The sequence below is a fragment of the Hylobates moloch genome, unplaced genomic scaffold (genome assembly GCF_009828535.3).
Source record: "Hylobates moloch isolate HMO894 unplaced genomic scaffold, HMol_V3 SCAFFOLD_6, whole genome shotgun sequence".
NCBI classification, from domain to species: domain Eukaryota; kingdom Metazoa; phylum Chordata; class Mammalia; order Primates; family Hylobatidae; genus Hylobates; species Hylobates moloch.
Window position 1 is genome coordinate 40,419,470 of NW_026652281.1, and position 13,848 is coordinate 40,433,317.

The window sequence follows — 13,848 nt, forward strand, 5'->3', positions numbered from 1 at the left end:
GGAGCCTGGGAAGTGAAGGCTGCAGTGAGCTGTGATCACACCACTGCACTTCATCCTGGGTGACAGAATGAGACCCTGTTCCCCCAAAATAGGTAAATAAAAATAAAAAAGTCACAATTGATTTACTAATGCAAACGACCATTTTCATATAGTGATCACACTTGAAATAGATGTTTAACACGTGCCCTTCTTACTAGATTGTAAGCTCCAAGAGGGTAGCCTGTCTTTCTTAATCATTGTATATAGCAAAGTACTTAGCACATAACACGAACTCAGTAAATATTGTTGTCTGACTGTGGTTTAAAAGAAAAGTACTCTAAATAACCTGCCTTTAGATTTCTTTAAAAAATTTACTAGATACGAAGTTTTCATTAAATGAAGAGCACAGTGATGAGTCTTATTGAAATGATTTATAAAGTGAATCCATACCAAGTATTCTGTCACCATATTTAGCTGTTGCCTTTTCTGTGACAAGTGCCAATGTGTTCTCTGTTTTTGTATTACTGTTTCAAATAAGAAGGCTTCCTGGTGCGTTAATAGTAGGTATACATACTGTACCCTGTAAAAGATGTAAATACATAAAAGCAAAGGAAGGTAAAGATAAAAGATAATTTTCACATGGATTTTGAAGAGTTGAGTAAACAAATGGAAAAATTTTCTTGTGTTCCATTTTTAAGGCTTCTAATAAGTATAATTTGTATTTATTGTGAATTTAAATAAATTTCTTTCATTTGGTATTGCTGTCATCACTGTACTTTATATACTCTGTAGAGCATCAGATATGGATGTTTACTGACATTGGCATGTGGCTAGGCCTAACTAAGGTGCCCTGGGGTGTGATATGCTATCATCTTCTGGGTACATGGGGCTTGTTGCATTCATAGCCTCCTGGCCAGCCTCGTTAATATCCCTTTAGTTGGTCTTGTGTATACCTGCTGGACTTTGAAGTGCAACTTTCTCTTTATTACCCTGCCCTTAAAGCCCTTAATGAATGACTCCATCAGTCATGGACCTACAGTCTGTTGGAACTCAAGGGGATATTAAAGTCCATTAAGCTCATATGCCTCTATATTGCTAATAAAATAGACTCCTTCAGTATAAAGTCACAACCATTCTGCTGGCGTTCGGTCTCCCATAATCTTGTTCTCTCTTCAAACTTGTTTTTGGATCTGAACTGAATTGGGATGCAATCAGCAGATTAAAATATTCCCAGAGATCTCACTGGTAGTTGTGGGAGCTAGGACTGTTCACATCCCAACCTATTACCTCTGCTCTTGGAGGCAGAGACTGTACCTCATCTTCATACAGCATTAGCACTTAACATGAAGTCTTGTGCATATAGTAGGTATTCGTATATTTGTTGAATTAAAGGGATTTAGGAGTCTGAGTATACCTAAGTGAAATAAACCCTTCATTAGACACACTATAAATGTGACTTTATTATTTCAAAGATAATGCTGACTCAGCGGAGTAGGGTAGCTGTTCAGGATTGGAGTATATTCTCTTATGCTTCCCTAAACTAGCAACCTGTCCCAATGACCACTGTTGCTGTCTTTTCTTACCACCCCCTACATGGCAGAGAGGATAGTCAGACAACCAAACTATCCCACAGACTCCTACCCCGAATCTATGTGACTGTTTTAGACTGGTAAATCTCACTGGAACAGACGGAAATAATTTCCCCTTCCTTTATAAGCTGAGTCAGGTCAGAGCCTAGTCTAAGGAGATTACTTTATGCTGGCTTTCTTTTGCATTCAGAAGATGAGGGTACCCTATGGGCCCACTGACCACTCAGCCTGCAAGAGATGAAAAAATTAATCAACGATTCGTATTTCTCCTGGAAAATGACCCAGAAATTAGCCTTGCTATGCTGTGGGTCTCTGTTTTGCTCTTTTTCATTGAGGGTGGAAAGAAGGTCTTGAATTGGTCTTGAGGTCTCAAGTGAGATTAGTTGTTCACCGCTGTTAATTCTTCCACATTGTCATTGATATTTGTTTGTTTGCTTTTTGTTTTTGTTTATTTATTTTTGTTTTGTGGTTTTGCTGTTGTTGTTGTTGTTTTAGACAGAGTCTCGCTCTGTCACCCATGCTGGAGGTCAGTGGCGTGATCTCTGCTCACTGCAACCTCCACTTCCCAGGCTCAAGTGATTCTCCTGCCTCAGCCTCCCGAGTAGCTGGGATTACAGGTGCCTGCCACCACACCCGGCTAATTTTTTGTATTTTTAGTAGAGACAGCGTTTCATCATGTTGGCCAGGTTGGTTTCGAATTCCTGACCTCAAATGATCCTCCCGCCTTGGCCTTCCAAAGTGCTGGGATTACAGGCATGAGCCACCCTGCCTGTCCTGTTTGTTTGTTTTTTTTAAGAGACAGGGTCTCACTCTGTCACCCAGGCTGGAGTGCAGCAGTATGGTCCAGCTCACTGCAGCCTCACCCTCTGGGCTCAAGTGATTCTACTGCCTCAGCATCCCAAGTAGCTGGGACTACAGGCATGTGCCACTAATCCCACATTGGTTTTTCAGTTCCCTTCAGACATATTGAAGAATCAAAGTATTGCTGTTGATTTTTTTGAAAATTCTCTCCTTAGCTTTGTGAAGCCATTTATCTAATTCTTAGCCACTACTTGTGTGTGCCACATGGAACCAATAAAATCAATAGTTCTGTTTTTCTTTGCATCAAAAGATATATTTCTTCAGTATTGAACCAGCAAGCCATTGGCATGCATCAGAAAGATACTTCATTCATTCATTTTAATTTCTGGAGCTTCTGATGTACGTGGGACACTGTACCAAACTCTAGGGATAGAGTAGTGAACAGGATAAATGGAGAGATCATCACAAAGTGATAAAGGAGAGGGGATAGTGGGATGAAATGAATTAGATGAGATAGGATCAGATCATGCGGGGCCTTATAGGTCATAAAAGGAGTTTGGATTTTATTTTAAGAGTACCACTGGAGGATTTTGAATAGCAGACTGCCATGATCTGATGATCTGATGATTTGTGCTTCTTGAAAGATCACTCTGGCTTGATGAGTGGAAAAATAGATTGGTGGCATCAAGAATGGCAGAAGGAGGTCTATTATGTAGGTTATGCCAAATATCCCAGAAAAGAATGACATATCTTTGGCCAAGGTGGGGGCAGTAGAAATAGGCAAAGAGATAACCACAGTGTATATTCCAGGCCATCTACAGTACTAGTGTAATGATGGGTCCAGTTAGCCTTTGTTACGAGATTTAGTCATGAGACTTTCTGGGTCAATTCTGTAAGAATCATTAAGAGAAGGATTAGAAGTATGTATTTTCAGGCTCTGAATTAGTAGTCTGGGGTGAAGTCTAGGAAAATTTTTTAGTTTCTAATTAAGGTCAAGAAATACTGTTATATTGTTTGGTACATGCATGTAGAATTACACAGAGTAACTCTATAATGCTGGCAGTATTAAAATGTCCAAAGATTCGTTCCACCTTTTTAGAATTAGTACACCAAATTCCTTTTCATCCCAGATATGCTAGCAATTATTCCCCAAATATCTTTCAGCACAGATTACAAAATTCTTTCGTTGAATCAATCTTATTCTGATAAAGATAGATCTGTCTTCCTATAGTCCAAGAAAACTTCAAGTCTTAAAATAAGACTACATTGCATCTCTTTATTTAGAATCTTGAAATTTATAGAAAAGCTTTCCCTGTCCTTACTTTTTTTTCTTTGTTAATTTTAATCCTTTCTAGATAAAACTGCTTCCTTGGATTCCAGTTACTACTTTTATGATTTTATAATTTACTACCACTAATGCATCTTCTTCAACACCTCTGAATTAGATTCCCCTAACTCTCTACTATGCTTCCATCTTTTGGAGCAGTTCTCAGGATATACAAGACTATCATAGCATCAGTACCACACCAATTCTATCTGCAGGAGATGAAAACAGTAATCAAGTGGTAACACTTCTCTCAGAAAATTCCCTAGAAAGTAGACCCATTGTGCCTTGATATCTGCCACTCTACTTCTCTGGAGGTTAAAGGAAGGCCTTGGATTTGCTCTTGCATTTGAGTGAGATTAGTTCCATGAAAGGAATCATATCCTAATTGCTGTAACATACAAAGCATAGGTTTTAAAGCCTAAAAGGCCAATGTTTAAAACCCAGTTTTGCCACCTGCTAGTGGTTTGGTTTGGAGGAGGAAGTCAGTCTATTAAGTGGGGATAATTATGCCTCTCAATACTATTATGAGGCTCTCAGATGATGGATAGAGAGGACTTAGCTGGGCACACGTTAAGGCCTTAGTAAATGTAGCTATTTTTATTGTCTATTCTCTCTTCAACCCTGTGGCAACTAGTACCCCACCCCTTGGCTGAGTGTGAGCTGTCTAGAGACTGAATCTCCAAGTTTATAAGTAGAGTAATCCACAGTCCCAAATCACATTTATAAACAGTAACTCTCCAAGCAAAATTGGTGACCCTGTACTGCCTGTCTTCTCTTTATCCTTCTTCCAGCCAAGAGTTTCTTAGTTATATATGGCCATTTCTGCCACAGTCGCTATTACTGTTGTCCCCCAACTCTGCATTTTTCTAAGCCTATTATTTCCACCTCCTGCAGGGGCTTTTCTTTTGTCCCTACATTTGATCTCATAGGAATCCACCCTCAAAAGATTTCTGATTGAGTGCAGCCCTCAAGAGCTTATGAGAACCAACATTCTCCTCCTTTTCCCTTTTGCACCCTGGATCTCTGGTTTTCATTTGCCTTAGGTTTAGCAGCTTAAGATTTCTAAACTGAAGCTTTACTAGGATTTTGATGTGTGTTGATATTATGCAGGCTTTTAATGGTCCTTTTGACTCTAGTACAACAGACATTCCTTATCACCAATGCTTTTCCTGGTGTAACACTAAACGTGCCTACATCCGTTTCATGCAGTTATAAAAGTGTACCTTGGCTTTTAGAATGCCAGCTTAAGGAGAAGATCATTCTTTACCTCTGCCATGTGAATCATGTTGAATCTGAGGGTTATCTTTCTCTTTGTCTCTATCACAGCATTGACTGACTGAAAGATCAAAATGTGCTTTGCAAGCTGATCTCATTCTTCCCTAATTTTCTGATGCTTCTTTCCAAATCCTGAGTCACATTTCCTCTGCATACTAATTCTTACCTATTGCCTGGTTTTCCCATAGCCTGTGAGTATGTATGATTCTTCAAGGTGTTCCAGGCAGGAACGTTAAAATTCCTCTATAGTGTATCGTCTTTTCAACAAATGGTGCTGGCAAAATTGGTATACATATGCAAAAGATGAACCTTTACCTTTATTTCACACCATAAACAAAGATGAACTCTGAGAACATCATAGACCTAAATGTCAGAGCTAAGAACACCATTAAGAAAATTAAAGATAAGGCACAGAGTGCGAGGAAACAATTGTGAAACAAATATCTGATAAGGGTGTTTATTCAGAATATATAAAGAACTCCTGCAACTTAATAAGAGAAATGACCGAATTTTAAAAATTGGTGAAAAATTAAACATACATTTGTGTGATTCACCAGTTCTACTCCTAGATATTTACTCAAGAGAAATGAAAATATATGTCCATACAATACTTATGTGTGAATGATCACAGCAGCATTATTTGTCAAAGCCCCAAATTGGAAACAGTTCAAATATTTATCAACTGGCGAATAGATACACAAGATGTAGTATATCCATACAGTGGAATTCTACTCAGTAATAAAATGAATAAACTGTTGTGTTAGTCAGGGATCCCTAGAGGGACAGAACTAGTAGTATATATACATATATATATATATATATGAGAGTTTATTCAGTGTTGACTTACACAATCACAAGGTCCCACAATAGGCTGTCTGCAAGCTGAGGAGCAAGGAGAGCCAGTCCGAGTCTCAAAACTGAAGAACTTGGAGTCCAGTGTTTGAGGGTAGGTAGCATCCACCACGGGAGAAAGATGTATGCTGGGATGCTAGGTCCGTCTTGCCTCTTCACGTTTTTCTGCCTGCTTTATATTCGCTGGCCACTGATTAGATGGTGCCCACCAGAGTAAGGGTGGGTCTGCCTTCCCCAGCCCACTGACTCAAATGTTGATCTCCTTTGGCAACACCCTCACAGACACACCCAGGATCAATACTTTGTATCCATCAATTCAATCGAGTTGACACTCAGTATTAATCATCACAAGTCCACCCCTTGCCAACTTGAACCCATACACATCTCCTGAGATCATACATAATCTTCAAATAAAAACAATAATAAGGTCATAATTATGCCTAACTTAATGCAACTGTCCTTTGTACAACTGCAAACGCGCCGATCCCCAACCCAAATACCATTACGTAAAAGTTAACGATACTTAAATGCTTATGTGAAGTCAATAAATCTTATGTCACATGATGAAGGAAAAGGAAATAAAATGAAGATATTTTCTTAGTACAAGTGTATACACGCACAAACATGTTTTAAACAAAAGAAGGAGGAAATACTCATGACAGTTACAGTCCTCGTTTCTGTTGCTGGTCACGTGGTCACAGCTGGTACTGATGACCACCTTCTTCTGCTACCCATTCTGTATTCCTTTGCCTTCAGCAAGCACCTCGGCAGGTCATAGTTTTTTCCTGGTAGAGTGACCCAAACCTTCATCCCTGTGGAGTCTGGACCGTTTGTAGTCCTACCTGGATTGGGCTGTTGTAGTTTCCCATTGACCTTAATCACAGGGCATGGTAATACTAAGAGAAGCCCTAGTGGATCTCCTGTACTCCATGCATTCCTGTATCCTGTATGGATCTCCTGTGTTCCTATCTCCTTTATGGAGTAGTAGACTGATTTCATCTTGATAGTCCTGTCAGTCTCCCCAGCCAACACTGTAACTCCCTTCTTAGCCTGTTGACTTAAAGGTAGGAGGAGCCCAAGATGAACAAGTGGCAATTTTAACTTCCTGTTTAACGGAATCATTGTTGTGTCTCCTGGTGGCAGCGTTCCCTGTGGAACTAAGACCTCTAGGCCAGCAGAATGTAATGTTGTGGGAACAGGAAGCACACATTTTGCTAGTGGATCACTACGGGTAATGGTGAGTGGTGCCACTTCCACAACTCCTGATACATGGACTAACATGGATAAACCTCAAAAACATTACATTAGTGAAAGAAGCTAGAGACAAAAGACTACTTATGACACAATTCTGTTTATATGAAGTTTCTAGAAAAGGTAAAAGTATAGAGATAGGAAGCAGATCAGTAGTTGCCTGTGGGTGAGAGCTGTGATTAACTGTATATGAGCATAGAATATAGAGGGAATTTTTTGGGTGGTGTGATGAAAGTGTTCAAAACTGGATTGTCGTGATGATTATATAACTGTATAAACTTATTAAAACTTGATGAATTATACTCAAAATGGATGGATTTTATGGCATATAAGTTGTACCTCAATAAAGCTGTTTAAAAATTATGCGTAGTACTTGGATTATGGTGTAGCCATTTAGTTTTTGCTTCATCTCACCTCAGGAAGATGACATAGTTCTTTATCACTTGAGCAGTATTTCTCAAACTTTAAGGTGTATAAGAATCACCCTAGGATTTTCCTAAAATGCTGATTAAGATTCAATAGGTCTGTGCCAGGGCCTACTATTTTGCTTTTTTTAAAAAAAAAAATTTCTGTAAGTTATTGGGGTACAGGTGGTATTTGGTTACATTTGTAAGTTCGTTAATAGTGGTTTGTGAGATTTTGGTGCACCCATCACCCGAGCAGTATACACTGCACCCTATTTGTAGTCTTTTATCCCTCACCCCGCCCCCACCCTTCCCCCAAAGTCCCCAAAGTCCATTGTATCATTCTTATGCCTTTAGATTTTCCTTTTTTTTTTTTTTAAATTTATTTCCATAGGTTCTGGGGAACAGGTGGTATTTAGTTATATGAGTGAGTTCTTCAGTGATGATTTGTGAGATTGTGGTGCACCCATCACCCGAGCAGTATACACTGAACCCAATATGTAGTATTTTATCCCTTACCCCCCTCCTGCCCTTTCCTCTGAGTCTCCAAAGTCCATTGTGTCATTCTTACACCTTTGCATCCTCATAGCTTAGCTCCCACTTATGAGTGAGAACATATGATGTCTGGTTTTCCATTCCTGAGTTACTTCACTTAGAATAATAGTCTCTAGTCCCATCCAGGTTGCTGTGAATGCCATTAATTCATTCATTTTTATGGCTGAGAAATATTCTGTTGTGTATATATACCGCAATGTCTTTATCCCCTCATTGACTGATAGGCATTTTGGCTGGTTTCATATTTTTGCAGTTGTGAATTGTGTTGCCATAAACATGCGTGTGCAAGTATCTTTTTCGTATAATGACTTCTTTTCCTCTGGGTAGATACCCAGTAGTAGGATTGCTGGATCAAATGGTAATTCTCCTTTTAGTTCTTTAAGGAATCTCCACACTGTTTTCCATAGTGGTTTTACTAGTTTACATTCCTACCAGCAGTGTAGAACTTTTAACCACATCTATGCCAACATCTATTACTTTTTGATTTTTTTATTATGGTCATTCTTGCAGGACTAAGGTGGTATCGCATTGTGGTTTTGATTCACATTTCCCTGATCATTAGTGATGTTGAGCATTTTTTTTTTCATATATTTGTTGGCCATTTGAATATCTTCTTTTGAGAATTGTCTGTTCATGACCTTAGCCCACTTTTTGATGGGAGTGTTTGTTTTTTTCTTGTTGATTTGTTTGAGTTTGAGTTGCTTCTAGATTCTGGATATTAGTCTTTTGTCAGATGCATAGATTTTGAAGATTTTCTCCCACTGTTTGGGTTGTCTGTTTATTCTGCTGACTCTTCCTTTTGCTGTGCAGAAGCTCTTTAGTTTAATTAAGCCCCACCTATTTATCTTTGTTTTTGTTGCATTTGCTTTTGGGTTCTTGGTCGTGAAGTCTTTGCCTAAGCCAGTGTTTAGAAGGGTTTTTCTGATGTTATCTTCTAGAATTTTTATAGTTTCAGGTCTTAGATTTAAGTCCTTGATCCGTCTTGAGTCGATTTTTGTATAAGGTGAGAGATGAGGATCTAGTTTCATTCTCCTACAAGTGGCTTGCCAATTATCCCAGCACCATTTGTTGAATAAGGTGTCCTTTTCTCACTTTATGTTTTTGTTGGCTTTGTCTAAGATCAGTTGTCTGTAAGTATTTGAGTTTATTTCTGGTTTCTCTATTCTGTTCCATTGGTCTGTGTGCCTGTTTTTATACCAGTACCATGCTGTTTTGGTGACTGTGGCCTTACAGTATAGTTTGAACTTGTAATGTGATGCCCCCAGATTTGTTTTTTGTTTTTGTTTTTTGCTTAGTCTTGCTTTGGCTATGTGTGCTCTTTTTTTGGTTGCATATGAATTTTAGGATTGTTTTTTCTAGTTTTGTGAAGAATGATGGTGGTATTTTAATGGGAATTTAATGGAAGCACATCCCATGCTCATAGATGAGTAGAATTAATATTGTGAAAATGACCATACTGCTAAAAGCAATCTACAGATTTTGCATTTTTAACAAGCTCCAAAGTGATGTCAATGCTGCTGGCATGAGAACTACACTTTGAATGGAAGGCAGTAGAATTTGTTCATTAGAATCTCCCATGGAGCTTTTAAAATAAAATTGATGCAGAGCTGTACCCAACAAATTAAATTAGAAATCTTCTTTAGTGATTCTTATGTGCAGCTCGGTTAAGAGCCTTGACAAAATGGCATTCTTTCTACCATAGAGAGTCAGTAACAAACTTTCACCTATGTCTCCCTTACAGCCATCCTATAGTTTAGGTTATAACTGAAAACCCCCAAATTATGATCAGGATCTCTTGTGATAACCAGGAGAAGAAACTATAATGCTTTAAATACACTCTTTTTGAATATTCTCTTACACATTTCAACCCTTTAGTCCTGGCTAAGAATCAGAATACAGAAGAAGGGGGAACCTGGAGTAATTATGATAATAGCTAAAATCTATTGAACAATTACAATGTGCTATGCATTGTTCAAAATATTTTACATGCATTATCTTATTTTACCCTCACATTTTACCCTGTGGGGTAGGTACTGTAATTTTCTCCATATTATAGAATGAACAAAGCATATAGAGAGGAGAAATGACTTGTTCAAAATGACACAGCTAGTAAGTGGTCCAGTTGGGATTTGAAGCTAGGCAGTGAGACTCCAGAGTCCCAGAGAAGCCAGAAGTGAGACTCCAGGGTCCCAGTACCTGCTTCCTGTAGTCTATAGTCTGTTTCTTCCAGACCTTCTGCCACAAATCCCTAACTGATCTTCTATCCTTGGGGAGTGGAGCTGGATGCCACCCAAATCTTCAAGCCCCTTTCATTAGTCTCCTAAAACATACCCAAGCCTACTAAGACTGTTTCTGTATCCTCGTGACACACTCTTGTCTTGCTTTCCAGGGCTCTGTTGATGTTAGAGGCTCCTCTGAGCTATCTTATTCTGATTGCTTGAGCTGAAAGAGAAAGACCCAAGAAGCACATTTTTAAACCCCACTTTTTCTCTCTGAATGCTCTGGCCTCTTGGATCTGAGTTTTCTTCTGTCCTTAATCCTCATCCGAGTTCCTCTCCTCTCCTCGAGGATGGATATAGGAAAAACTTAGTGTTAGACTGAAATTGAGCAGGGTGTTTAACCAACTGACTATGTACTTAACCTCTGTTACCCCTTTTTGTTTTTAATAGTGATTGAGTTTCATCGAAGCTTCCAGCAATTTTAGTGCCTTAAAAATTCTTTGTTAACATAATGCCTTTAGAATGTTAAGTGTCAGGAAAGCCTATTTTTAATTTATCAATGGCACCCTTAGTCTTAATATGCTTAAGCATACTTTACTTTTGAGGGGAGAATTAATCTTTTATCACATGTACCATAGATGCTGTTGGTTTCATTATTTTAGGAAAATGTTCTTATGATTGTTTTAGCATTAATGCTACTCACATAATTCTTTTTTCCAATATCTGTTCAGCATAGATAAGGAAGATACAAAAAGAGGCACCCATGCTAAAGCTAATGCCAAAGAGATGTAAGTTGCTATTGTTTGAAAAACTAACAAAGATGTTAAATTTGTCGATTTCATCTTGACTGTGAAGAAAATGAATCTGAAATTAAGCATATGATAGAGAATATTTGGACTTTCTTTTATAAGCTACATCTTTGGGAAACCATGAAGAAAATTTAAGCACAATTACAAGAAGATAATTTTGTAAATGGAAATTTTTTAGAGGTGGGGGAGACAAAAAAGGAATTTTATTCTGCCATTCATTTAAAGCAGGGCTGCTTAGAAATACAAAACACTGTCAGTGTAACTTCTTTGAAGCACTGGGGGCCTCCAGTTTTCACATGCTTAAGAGTCACTTGGGGGCTTGTTGAAAATACAGTTCCTTGGGCCCCACTGCTTTCAGCTCTGAGTTTTGAATATAATAAAACTTGGGATTGTAATACTCAAGGTATTAGTCATGGTTCTCCACAGAAACAGAACCATTAGGAGATTGTCTGTATGTCTGTCTATATATGTTTCTAGAGATTGTTGTAGGAAATTGTCTTATGTGATTATGGAGACTGAGAAGTTCCAAGATCTCCATTTGGCAATCAGAGTCCCAGGAGAGCCAGTGGTATAGTCTCAGTCCAAGTCTGAAGGCCTGAGAAGTACGAAAACTAATGGTGTAAATTCTAGTCCAGGTTTAAAGACCTGAGAACTGGGAGAGCCAATGGTGAAAGTTCCAGTGCAAGTCTGAATCAAAGGCAGGAGAAGACTGATCTACTTGGAAGATTGGCAGAGAGAGCACCAATTGTCCCTTACACTGACTTTTTGTTCTATTCAGGCCTTTGACAGACTAGATGGAGTTTCTCTCTATTGAAGAAGGCAATCTGCTTCGCTCAGTCTACTGATTGAGCTGTTAATATCATTCAGAAACACTCTCACAGGAATACCCAGAATAATGTTTAACCAAATATTTGGGCACCCCATGGCATAGTCAAGTTGGTATAGAAAATTAACCATGGTACAGATCCAAGTTGAGTCACTGGTGTAAAAATGTGCCTCCTCCCACTTCTTTAAAAAAAGACTTCATAAGACACATGAACTATATCAGAAAATAAAGCCACTAGTACAATGACATTTAAAAAATCATATATTAAAATGATACAAATATATCCTTTGTCTAAAAATAAAGTAGAAGTCAAAGGTATGATGGAGTACATGGAAAGAAGGAAAAAAATTCATTTATTTATTTCAATATTTTCTACTAAGTGCCAGGGATTATTCTAGGTGCCGATGGGGAACTAAGTGGTTTTCTGGGTCATAGGACTTTTCAGTGCTAAGACTGAAACTGTCCAAGGCAAATCAGAATGGTTGGTTATTCTAGGGGAGAAGGAGGGAAGAGTTATTTTGAGAGGGGAAGACTGACAAACTAATATGTGAGTAAGTGTGTAATGTGATCAGTAGTGATAAGTGTTATGAAGAAAATCAAAGTGTGGTGAGACACAGAGAGGGACTAGGAGAGTTATTAAGGAGCCATGCAATTAGTTTTGATCACCTAAGGAATGAAGTAAGATGGAAAGGAGAAATGAGCTGAGGACTGAGATGAGGTAGACTCAACCAAGTGACCAAGAGCCAACAGTAAGGAAGGAGGAAAGCCATGATAGTTGATACAAGAAGCGAATGAATTAATTGTTTCCAGAAGAATCATCTATTGTGTCAGATGCTGCTGAAATGCTGGGATAATTGAGATTGACCATTTAATTGATAGGATGGTGACAATGAATGAGAGGGACAAAAACTTGATTACTATGAGATCAAGAGAGAGTGGAAAATGTGTGTATTAGCTTGCTAGGGCTGTTAGAACAAAGTACCACAAACTGAGTGGCTTAAACAATAGAAATTTACGGTGTCACAGTTCTAGAGCCTGGAAGTCCAAGATCGAAGTGGTGGCAGGGCCATGTTTCTTCTAAAGTGCTAGGAAAGGATCTGTTCCAGGCCTCTCACCTAACTTGTGGCACTGTTTTTGGCAATCTGGTGTGCCTTGGCTTGTGCAGCATAACTCCAGTCTTCACATGGCATTTTCCCTGTGTGTGTATCTCTGCTCCACCAGTTATGTTGAATTGGGAGCCCACTCCACTCTAGTACAACTTCATCCAAAATTAACGATTTACTTTACTATTGGAAATGGTTGCCCCATTTCCAAATAAGATCCCATTCTGAGGTAGTGAGGGTTAAGATTTCAAAATGTCAGTCTTAAGGAGACGTAATTCAACCCATAAAAATGTAGTATATCCATACAATGGAATATTTTTCAGCCTTGAAAAGTAAGGCAATTCCAACACATATTACAACATGGATGAACCTTGAAAACATTATGCTAAGTGAAAGAAGCCAGTCATAAATGGTCATAAATTGTGTAGTTCTTTTTATATAAAGTGTTCAGAATAGGAAAATCCAGATTACCAGGCTTGGAGGCAGTGGGAAATAGTGGAATGACCGTCAGTGGGCATGGGGTCTTTGGTGGGTGGTGAACATGTTCTGGAATTAGATATCGGTAATGGTGCATAACCTTGCGAATATACTGAACTGTACTCTTTGAAAGGGTAAATTTTATGGTATGTGAATTAAATGTCAATAAAAAAATATATATTGGTTGGGTGTGATTGCTTACCCCTGTAATCCCAGCACTTTGGGAGGCCAAGGAGGCTGGATCACTTAAGGTCAGGAGTTTGAGACCAGCCTGGCCAACGTGGTGAAACCCCGTCTCCACTAAAAATACAAAACAAAACAAAACAACAACAACAAAAAGAACCAAAAAAACTAGCTGGGTGTGGCAATGCATGCCTGTAG

At 38.7% G+C, this 13,848-nt stretch overlaps 1 protein-coding gene across 5 annotated transcripts in view; it reads left to right on the top strand.

Annotated features, from left to right (window-relative positions):
* FBXL17 (F-box and leucine rich repeat protein 17) overlaps positions 1–13,848 on the top strand; it is a 539,741-nt gene that overhangs the window by 149,397 nt on the left and 376,496 nt on the right. The gene's annotated exons all lie outside the window — the stretch shown is intronic.